Here is a 9561-nt window from a genome sequence, read left to right on the forward strand (position 1 = left end):
AATCAGTAACTGCAACTTGGGACCAGTTCATTTCTGTGATTTGAGACCAGTATGCAGGCTAACTGGTACAGGTACGAGAATTGGTAATGATGTGTTTTAAGCTTGCAAGTCGTGGTTTTGTTTACAATGTCGCTGACAGTGTCTTAAACCCTATCTCTGCTCTGCCTTGCAGATTTTAAGTTTTATTTTTTGCTTTTTTTTAAATAGTTTGTACATAAACGTGGCACTTTATTTAATAAAATAGACTTGGCAAGCAGAGCTTCAGGTTTAGTTCCCGCAGCAGCTCTGCTCGGAGCGCTGCTGCTTCTGCCTGCTAAAGCCGAGGTTCACCTCTCCTGAAGTGGGTGGGCCTGCTGTGGGCCCACCCGAGCTGTCCAGTAGGCAAGATCTCCGAAGTCTGCCAGAGTAGGGGATACACAATACAATGGGAATACCAAATATTACACAACAGCTTTCCCAATTGTCCAAACTGTGTGTTTCTGCTAATCACAGTTTATTTTAGTTTCATTTTATTATCGGATATGAAAGCATTTTTACATACTTGAGTTTAATTTAATACACTATAAGGTTGTTCCAGTTATAAGATTCTAGGCCATGTTTAGGGTTTACATGACTACTGACTTGCCTCTTGGCTCGCTAATGTCAAGTTCATGAATACAAACTATCATATTCAAAAAATGTCTTTCTGGGCAGTGATATCATCTGATGTGCTAAGGTGAAATGCTTCCATTAGTTAAAAGAATACACTTTCTTGAATTTTGAAGAGACAGCATTTTATTTTTATATTATGCTCGTTGCATGATGTACATGCCAAACATTTTTGTGGCTTTGCTCATCACATACTCTTAGAGCCACGCCAGAACTTTGGCTGGACTCTGACTCAGCTCACTCTGTTAATTTGCTGGCTTGCCCACCTCTATTTCCTACTTTGGCTTAGTGCATGGGGCCATCTTTCAGTTGATAAAATGTTTCATAAAAGCCATGGACTGAAAACATAGGGGCATAGCGCCACCAGAGTGTCACTTTATGTGACGCACAAGTGGCGCTGTGCCTTTTGCCAATTTTACAAGGTGGCGTTAAGCCGTAAATCTGAAGCAGCGCCAAAAAGTAACACCAGCCCAGGAATGGAGTTAGCATGGCGCAACGAGGAGAAATACTTTTATTTCTCCTCATTTTTGCTTTTTCTATGTGTGCTGCATTCTGCAGCCCACATAAAAAGAACAAAAGACCTTGATTGTTTATGTGCAGGAAGGTATCCCTTCCTGCACATAATCATTCACTAATGACGATTTACAACTTCAATTGGAGTTGACTAGAGGTACGCGGTAGCCTTGTTGCAACAGCAGGTGGCAGGCTCGCACAAGTTTTTAATCGGAGAACGAATGTTTGTTTGAACTGGCTCTGAGGAAAAAATTCTTTCAAATCTGTCAGTGTGGCACGCGCCGGTAAAAGGCGTTCCACACAATCGTACACATTCAGAAACTGGTTTCACTTTTTAATCGGAGAACTAACGTTTGTTTGAACTGGCTCTGAGGAAAAAAGTCTTTCAAATCTGTCAGTGTGGCACGCGCCGATGAAAGGCGTTCCACACAATCGTACACATTCCGAAACTGGTTTCACTGAGCTTAGAGACAACGGCATTTTCTGCTCCTAGGAATTCCACAGTGGTTTCAAAAACACTCAAGTGTTCTGATTGACTCTCAGAATAGCAGGAACTCCCCGGTAATAAGCACAAACGAAGCCTGTTAAGTACGCTGACAGGCACAGCTTTTCCTGTTATATTTAACAATCCAATGTTAGTCTTCGTATTTATTCATATTCAAACAAATATTTGTAACAAATTACGGAATCTATTGATTTATTACTGTTAACCAAACTCAATTTAGGATTTTCCTTTGTAATTCCTTTCCTTTACAATGTGAATAGTCACTTACATTTACAGTTAATTGTGTATTGATTTGTACAGTTAATCTCAATCTAAAACATGATTGTACCAATAGTAATTCCTGTAAAATGGCAGCTGCGGGCATGTCTCAACCAGTACCTTTTTTAAACGAAAAGGGGGAACCGAATGTGCCATGGAAAGAATGGATAAAAATATTTGAATCATATTTAATTGCCATTGGGGGGGATAAATTCAATCCAATCAGGAAACAGCATATCATTTTACATAATTTGGGTACCCATGGAAGGAAAATATATGAATCCCTACCGGAACCGCATATCCCTGCAGGACAAGCACAAGATGAGTACGTCACCACATATGTAAAGCTTGAAAAACAGTTTGGAGATAGAATTAATGTAGTTCTTGAACGCCACAAGTTTTTTCTCGCGTCCATGGAAAACAACAGAATGTAGTCAGTTACATTGCTGCATTAGGAGGACTAAGTTCATTATGTAATTTTGGAGAATTAAATGACTCCCTCATACGAGATCAATTAGTTTGTTGCACGAATAACATTAAAATACAGGAGAAATTACTCCAAAGACAACCTGATCTACAAGAAGCAATTGAGATAGCAAAATCTATTGAGCACACGGCCATTTGCCTACAGGAAATCAGGTCCTCTTCTGCAATCGAGCAGGTGAATGAGATTACAGATAACACACCTAGTGAGAATGTATGTCCTTAAGGTGAAAACCAGTGATAAGCTTACACACAAACAAACTAATGTCAGAAGTGGACTATTGTGTTTCCGTTGTGGGAGTAATAATCATTTAGCCAATTCTTCCTTTTGCCAAGCAAAATCGGCAGTTTGTAGAAAATGTAACAAAAGGGGCCACTTTGCTAGGGTATGTAAGAACCCAACCAAAGTAGAGTCTGATAATAAGAAGTGGGAGGATAACTCCCATACAATTAAGAAGATTGTGCTTCAAGTCAAAGGTAAAGATTCTGCTCTTTCGCAATATCCTGAATGCACTATATCGGTCAATAACAAGAACATAAGGGTCTTTGCTGATTTGTGTTCACCGTTCACCATAGTAAATGCTGATGATTTTAAGTATGTGACGAATGACAGTGAGATTGAGTTAACTAAGCATGATGTCAACCCTAAGGGTTACAATAAGGATCCGATTCTTCTCAGGGGCATGTTCAAAGCAGTCATTTCTTTTAAGGGTCTCTCTACAGTCGGGAAAATTTACGTGGTAGAGGAAGGGTCTAGTTTACTAGGATGGCAACATCAAAGGGAACTTGGAATAAGGTTAGATCCTAATGATCCCGAACAAGTCTTAGCTGTAGACACCTCTATTGCTGAGGATCAAATTTTTCAGAAATTTCCTGAATTTTGTTGTGAAGAATTAGGCCTTCTTAAAAACTTTCAGCACAAAATTAAACTGAAACCTAATTCTAAACCTATAGTACTCAAAACTAGACCCATTCCTCATCTTTTGAAAGATTCAGTCAAAAAAGAACTTGAAAGACTGCAGTCTTTAGAAATTATACAACCTATTGAATGCTCAGAGTGGTTAGCCCCCATAGTCGTAGCAAAAAAAAACAATTGCAATGACATTAGGATATGTGTGGACCTTAGAGATTTAAACAGGAACATCTGGGTAGAAAGGCATCCCCTTCCTAGAATTAATGAATTGTTAAGCACAATGGGTGAAGCTGGTTACTTTTCGGTACTCGATCTGTCGAGTGGATATCACCAGGCACAATTGCATCCTGAATCCAAATTGCTTACTGCTTTTACCACTCCTTTCGGCTCATTTATGTTTAATAGGATGCCCTTCGGGCTGGCTTCAGCAGCAGCAGTATTTCAAAAAATCATGCAACACATTATAGGTGATGCTAAGTGCACACTCTGTTTCCAAGATGACATTCTAGTTTATGGAGCTAATGAGGAAGAGCACAAGAATAATCTGATGAATGTGTTGGATAAGTTGAAAGCAACAGGTCTTACTTTGAAGAAAGAAAAGTGTTGCATAGGAGTTAATTCTGTAGAGTATTTAGGCCACATTATTTCCAGGGATGGTTTCAAACCCAAATCTTCATTGGTGGATGCAGTGATAAAGGCAGAAGCTCCCAAGAATAAAGATGAGTTAAGATCTTTTCTAGGCCTAGCAGAGTTTATCGCAAAGTACGTGAATAATTTTTCCTCAATATCATTTCGTCTCAGGGAGTTACTCAAAAGTCATGTTCCATACGACTGGTCTGAACACCATGAAAATGCATTCAAGGAAATTAAATTAGCCATATCTAATGCTCCTTGCCTGTGCACTTTTGACCATAAAAGGAAAACAATCCTCACCACGGATGCTAGCAAACGGGGTTTAGGTGCTACATTATCTCAGATTGTGGATGGCAATGAAAGGATTGTAGCTTTTGCGTCCAGGGCTTTGAGTAAAGCAGAAGCTAACTACTCTGTCATAGAGAGGGAGGCTTTAGCGTGTTATTGGGCCATCAAACATTTTACATTTTTCCTATGGGGCATTCAATTTGACTTGAGAACTGATCACAAACCATTGATTTATATTTTCTCGTCCAAAGGATTTCCCAACAGTACACCTAGAATTGCTAGATGGATTTTAGGTTTAGAATTTTTTTTAAAAAAAATTTAATACCTCCCTGGCAACAAAAATACAGCTGCTGATTTCTTATCCAGAGTCCCATTGGACATTAAAGAGGACTTTGAAGTTGAAGAATTCCCTATTATGATGATCAACATTCCTTCAATCAGTAGGGAGGAATGGATGTCGGCGTCAGAACTTGACGAATCATTAACTTTACTTAGGACCAAGGCAAGGGATGGGTGGCCAACGTCAAAGAAGGACGTTGAGGAAATCATCAGCAATTACTGGGAGGTGAGGTACGAAATCAATGAGCATAATAATCTAATATTCAGGAATGATAAAATTATTCCACCACAAAATTTGAGACTCAAGATCATTAAGTTAGCCCATGAAGGCCATTTAGGTAGAAGCCTTACCAAAGCTAGATTGAGGGAGAGGTTTTGGTTTCCCAACATGGATGCCATGGTTGAACGTGAAGTTAAAACTTGCTCAATTTGCGCACTTAGTGACAAAAGTAAAATAATTCATAAGATCCCGATTTCTCCTGTCAAAGTACCAGATAAACCCTGGGCTAAAATAGCCTTTGATATCATCGGCCCTATCAATCTTCCAGGTGTTTGTAAAAGATTTGGCTTAGTTCTGATCGATTATCGATCACATTGGATAACTACCAAATTAGTTAATCAAATAAATACTGATGCGGTCATTAATTTTCTCAAGGACTCCTTCGCGGTGGAGGGTATTCCGGAAATTCTCATTACGGATAATGGAGTTCAATTGACATCCTTGGCAATGAAGAACTTCCTTGAATCCATTGGAGTAAAACACCTTACTACAGCTCTTTATTGTCCAAGGGCTAATGGTCTAGCAGAAAGGACGAATCGTATGATCAAAGATTGCATTCAACTAGCGAGTATCAATCACTTGAATGTAGAGAATGCTATCAGGGATATGTTGTGGGCATACCACACCACTCCCAATTCCATCACAAATGTTTCCCCATTTACAGCATTGAAAGGCAGGAAGCCTTGTACCAAATTCTTTCCTGTATGGTTAGGGGGTGGGAATAAGTGTAAATACTCTACCCGTCTTAGTAATATCAGAATCTCCAAACATCAAGACAAATATAAAAGTAGGTATGAGACCACACAAGGGGCGAAAAAACAGGATTGGAATATCAATGATCAAGTGTATGTTAAGAAACCTAGTGGTGGTGTAAGGGCAGGCATGAAGGACACCAAATTCATGGGCCCTGGAATCTGTGTTGGAGGGATGGGCAAGAAACTATCCTGGAAGCAAGTCCCAAAGGAAGTTGGGACTTCGACAAATCAACCCTCCAATATGGCACAAAGACTATGAAATGACCTCCAATATGACATAAATTAACACGGTCTGATGAAATCTAGGAAATTATAATTTTATGAGTTAATATATGAATATAAATATGGTTGTAATTTTCATCATATAGTTGTAATCTGTTGTTAGTTTTTTTTACTTTGTCATTTTATTATCATATAACCTTATTAGTAAAAGGGCGATGTGTTATATCAATATTCGTTAAAGGGGAAGATGTGTTGTGATGTAGTTAGTATAGTATTATTTTATCACTATAGTATTATTTTATTACATATTTATCATCATATTAATGTATATATGTGTTAGAGTAAACAATATATATAGGAATGGTATTTCCCTTGTGCCTTTCCCCCCTGTGTTCTATTTTGGGTTGATCAGAATGTTGGGAATGAGGCAAAGAGTAGGCTGTGAGAGGACGTGAACGGTTGGAGAGAAGACCTGTGAAGAGAAGAGGCAGTTGAAGCATTGGAGATGGAATAAAGTCTCACCTGAAATTTCTTCAGACTCCGTCTTTATATCAGTTATTTTGACTCTGGGTGATGGGCAGCTACTAAACATCTCCCAGTGCATCTGCGTGTACTCTACATATGACAGTCAGTTAGCTAATACCAGTTACCTTATTAGACTTTTGCCACAGTAAAATTGTGTTCAAACTACACAAGGGACATGAAATTCAACTATGGATGGAGCAAAGCAATGTGGCAAGGGATACTTTAAAAACATTACACTGAGGCTGCCCTCGCAGTAGTTCACTGCAGCAAGCACATATCAGAATAAACCTTCCTGACATGTTTTAAAGTCTGTTTCTAGCATAAATTAAGTCACTCCTAAAAGGTGCCTTGATACCCACAAGGCCTAGGTGTATATTAAGTCAACTACATTTTAGGCATGGTTCATTTCGTCATGTCTATGCAGCAAAAGAATTAGAGTGCTGCTTACTAAACAAGATTACACTGTCTGCCTTTTCCAAAGGTCTGCTTTCTGTATAAAATTAATATTCCTATAACTTATGCCTATTCATTATTCCTTTCTTTTTAAATATTTACAGTAACAAAATGGAAAACTTTCAACTTTGGTCTTAGCAGGGTTTGAGTAATTTGAGATTAGAATTTCAACCTTTTTGTCAATTAACTAACATATTTGTTTTTTATTTAATCCTGATTCAAAAGAAAATATTGCTTTGAAACTCAGTGCTATATAGAAATTAAGAACTTAAAAATTTCAGCGCTGCCCAGCTGATTACAACCTTGTTCTCCGCCAGCCTTTTCATGGCGGTCTGATTGCTATGAAAAGGCTAGCACAGAACAGGAGCAGGGTTCCCCCTGCCCAGCACCCTCGAAATGTGCACTATTTGCTGTGTCCAGTGGGAAAGTGAAAATGAGGCCGGTGGAGAGGTCGCCAGCACCATGGCGACTTCCCCGTCGGGAGTTTGACGAACGGATGATTCTGTCCGCCAAACTCGTAATCAGTCCCTTAATGTCAGAGACAAAATGGAGGGGTTTATGAATTGTATGCAAAATACTGAGCGCACAAATATCGGAAAATACATAAAAATCAATTTTAGCAACATTGTTTACCATAATATTGTTTTCCAAAGCTTACAATAGAAATGTCAAAAATATCATGCCAAGAATATAGTGAAAGGAAATATAGTTTTTTTTTTTAAATAAAGTTAGACTGTAAAGTATTTTTTTTGAATTTAATTATAGTTTAATATAATGTAATCTGAAGTGATTTTAATTAATTACTTCACTACATATATGTGTGTGTATATATATATATATATATATATATAGGATGTCAAAAAGGGGATGGTGGTGTTTTTTAGAAACAGTATACACTATAAAGACTACGTATCCCAGAATGCCACATAAGGGCATGGCATAGAGGAACAGTATAAATAGTGCTTGTATTATTTTCCAAACAACACAAAGTATACATCTTGTCATATCTAAGGGGGTGTAGGAAAGTACCATCTTGCCTGGCATGTTACCCCCATATTTGTATGTATGTTGTTTTAGTTCATGTGTCACTGGGACCCTGCCAGGCAGGGCCCCATAGTATGTGCCCTGTATGTGTTCCCTGTGTGATGCCCAACTGTCTCACTGAGGCTCTGCTAACCAGAACCTCAGTGGTTATGCTCTCTCTGCTTTCCAAATTTGTCACTAACAGGCTAGTGACTAAATTTACCAATTCACATTGGCATACTGGTACACCCATATCTTTCCCTTGTATATGGTACTGAGGTACCCAGGGTATTGGGTTTCCAGGAGATCCCTATGGGCTGCAGCATTTCTTTTGCCACCCATAGGGAGCTCTGACAATTCTTACACAGGCCTGCCACTGCAGCCTGCGTGAAATAATGTCCACGTTATTTCACAGCCATTTATCACTGCACTTAAGTAGCTTATAAGTCACCTATATGTCTAACCTTCACCTGGTGAAGGTTGGGTGCAAAGTTACTTAGTGTGTGGGCACCCTGGCACTAGCCAAGGTGCCCCACATCGTTCAGGGCAAATTCCCTGGACTTTGTGAATGCGGGGACACCATTACACGCGTGCACTGTACATAGGTCACTACCTATGTACAGCATCACAATGGTAACTCCGAACATGGCCATGTAACATGTCTAAGATCATGGAATTGTCCATTCTGGCATTGGGGGGACAATTCCATGATCCCATGCCATTTTGGCATTGGGGGGACAATTCCATGATCCCCCGGGTCTCTAGCACAGAACCCGGGTACTGCCAAACTGCCAATCCGGGGTCTCCACTGCAGCTGCTGCCAACCCCTCGGACACGTTTCTGCCCTCCTGGGATCCAGGCAGCCCTGGCCCAGGAAGGCAGAACAAAGGATTTCCTCTGAGAGAGGGTGTTACACCTTCTCCCTTTGGAAATAGGTGTGAAGGGCTGGGGAGGAGTAGCCTCCCCCAGCCTCTGAAAATGCTTTGATGGGCACAGATGGTGCCCATCTCTGCATAAGCCAGTCTACACCGGTTCAGGGATCCCCCAGCCCTGCTCTGGCTCGAAACTGGACAAAGGAAAGGGGAGTGACCACTCCCCTGACCAGTACCTTCCAGGGGAGGTGCCCAGAGCTCCTCCAGTGTGTCCCAGACCTCTGCCATCTTGGAAACAGAGGTGTTGGGGGCACACTGGACTGCTCTGAGTGGCCAGTGCCAGCAGGTGACGTCAGAGCCTCCTTCTGATAGGCTCTTACCTCTCTTGGTAGCCAATCCTTCCTTGGTAGCCAAACCTCCTTTTCTGGCTATTTAGGGTCTCTGCTTTGGGTAATTCTTCAGATAACGAATGCAAGAGCTCACCAGAGTTCCTCTGCATCTCCCTCTTCACCTTCTACCAAGGATCGACCGCTGACTGCTCCAGGACGCCTGCAAAACCGCAACAAAGTAGCAAGACGACTACCAGCAACATTGTAGCGCCTAATCCTGCCGGCTTTCTCAACTGTTTCCTGGTGGTGCATGCTATGGGGGTAGCCTGCCTTCACCCTGCACCAGAAGCCCCGAAGAATTCTCCCGTGGGTCGATGGAATCTTCCCCCTGCTAACACAGGCACCAAAAGACTGCATCACCGGTCCTCTGGGTCCCCTCTCATCCTGATGAGCGTGGTCCCTGGAACACAGCAACTCTGTCCAAGTGACTCCCACAGTCCAGTGACTCTTCAGTCCAAGTTT

General features: G+C 40.8%; 1 protein-coding gene across 1 annotated transcript in view; it reads left to right on the plus strand.

The window, feature by feature from the left end:
- LOC138293369 (cytochrome P450 2J2-like) overlaps positions 1-9561 on the plus strand; it is a 296940-nt gene that overhangs the window by 34485 nt on the left and 252894 nt on the right. The window lies entirely within an intron of this gene.

The sequence above is a fragment of the Pleurodeles waltl genome, chromosome 4_2 (assembly GCF_031143425.1).
Source record: "Pleurodeles waltl isolate 20211129_DDA chromosome 4_2, aPleWal1.hap1.20221129, whole genome shotgun sequence".
Classification (NCBI taxonomy): domain Eukaryota; kingdom Metazoa; phylum Chordata; class Amphibia; order Caudata; family Salamandridae; genus Pleurodeles; species Pleurodeles waltl.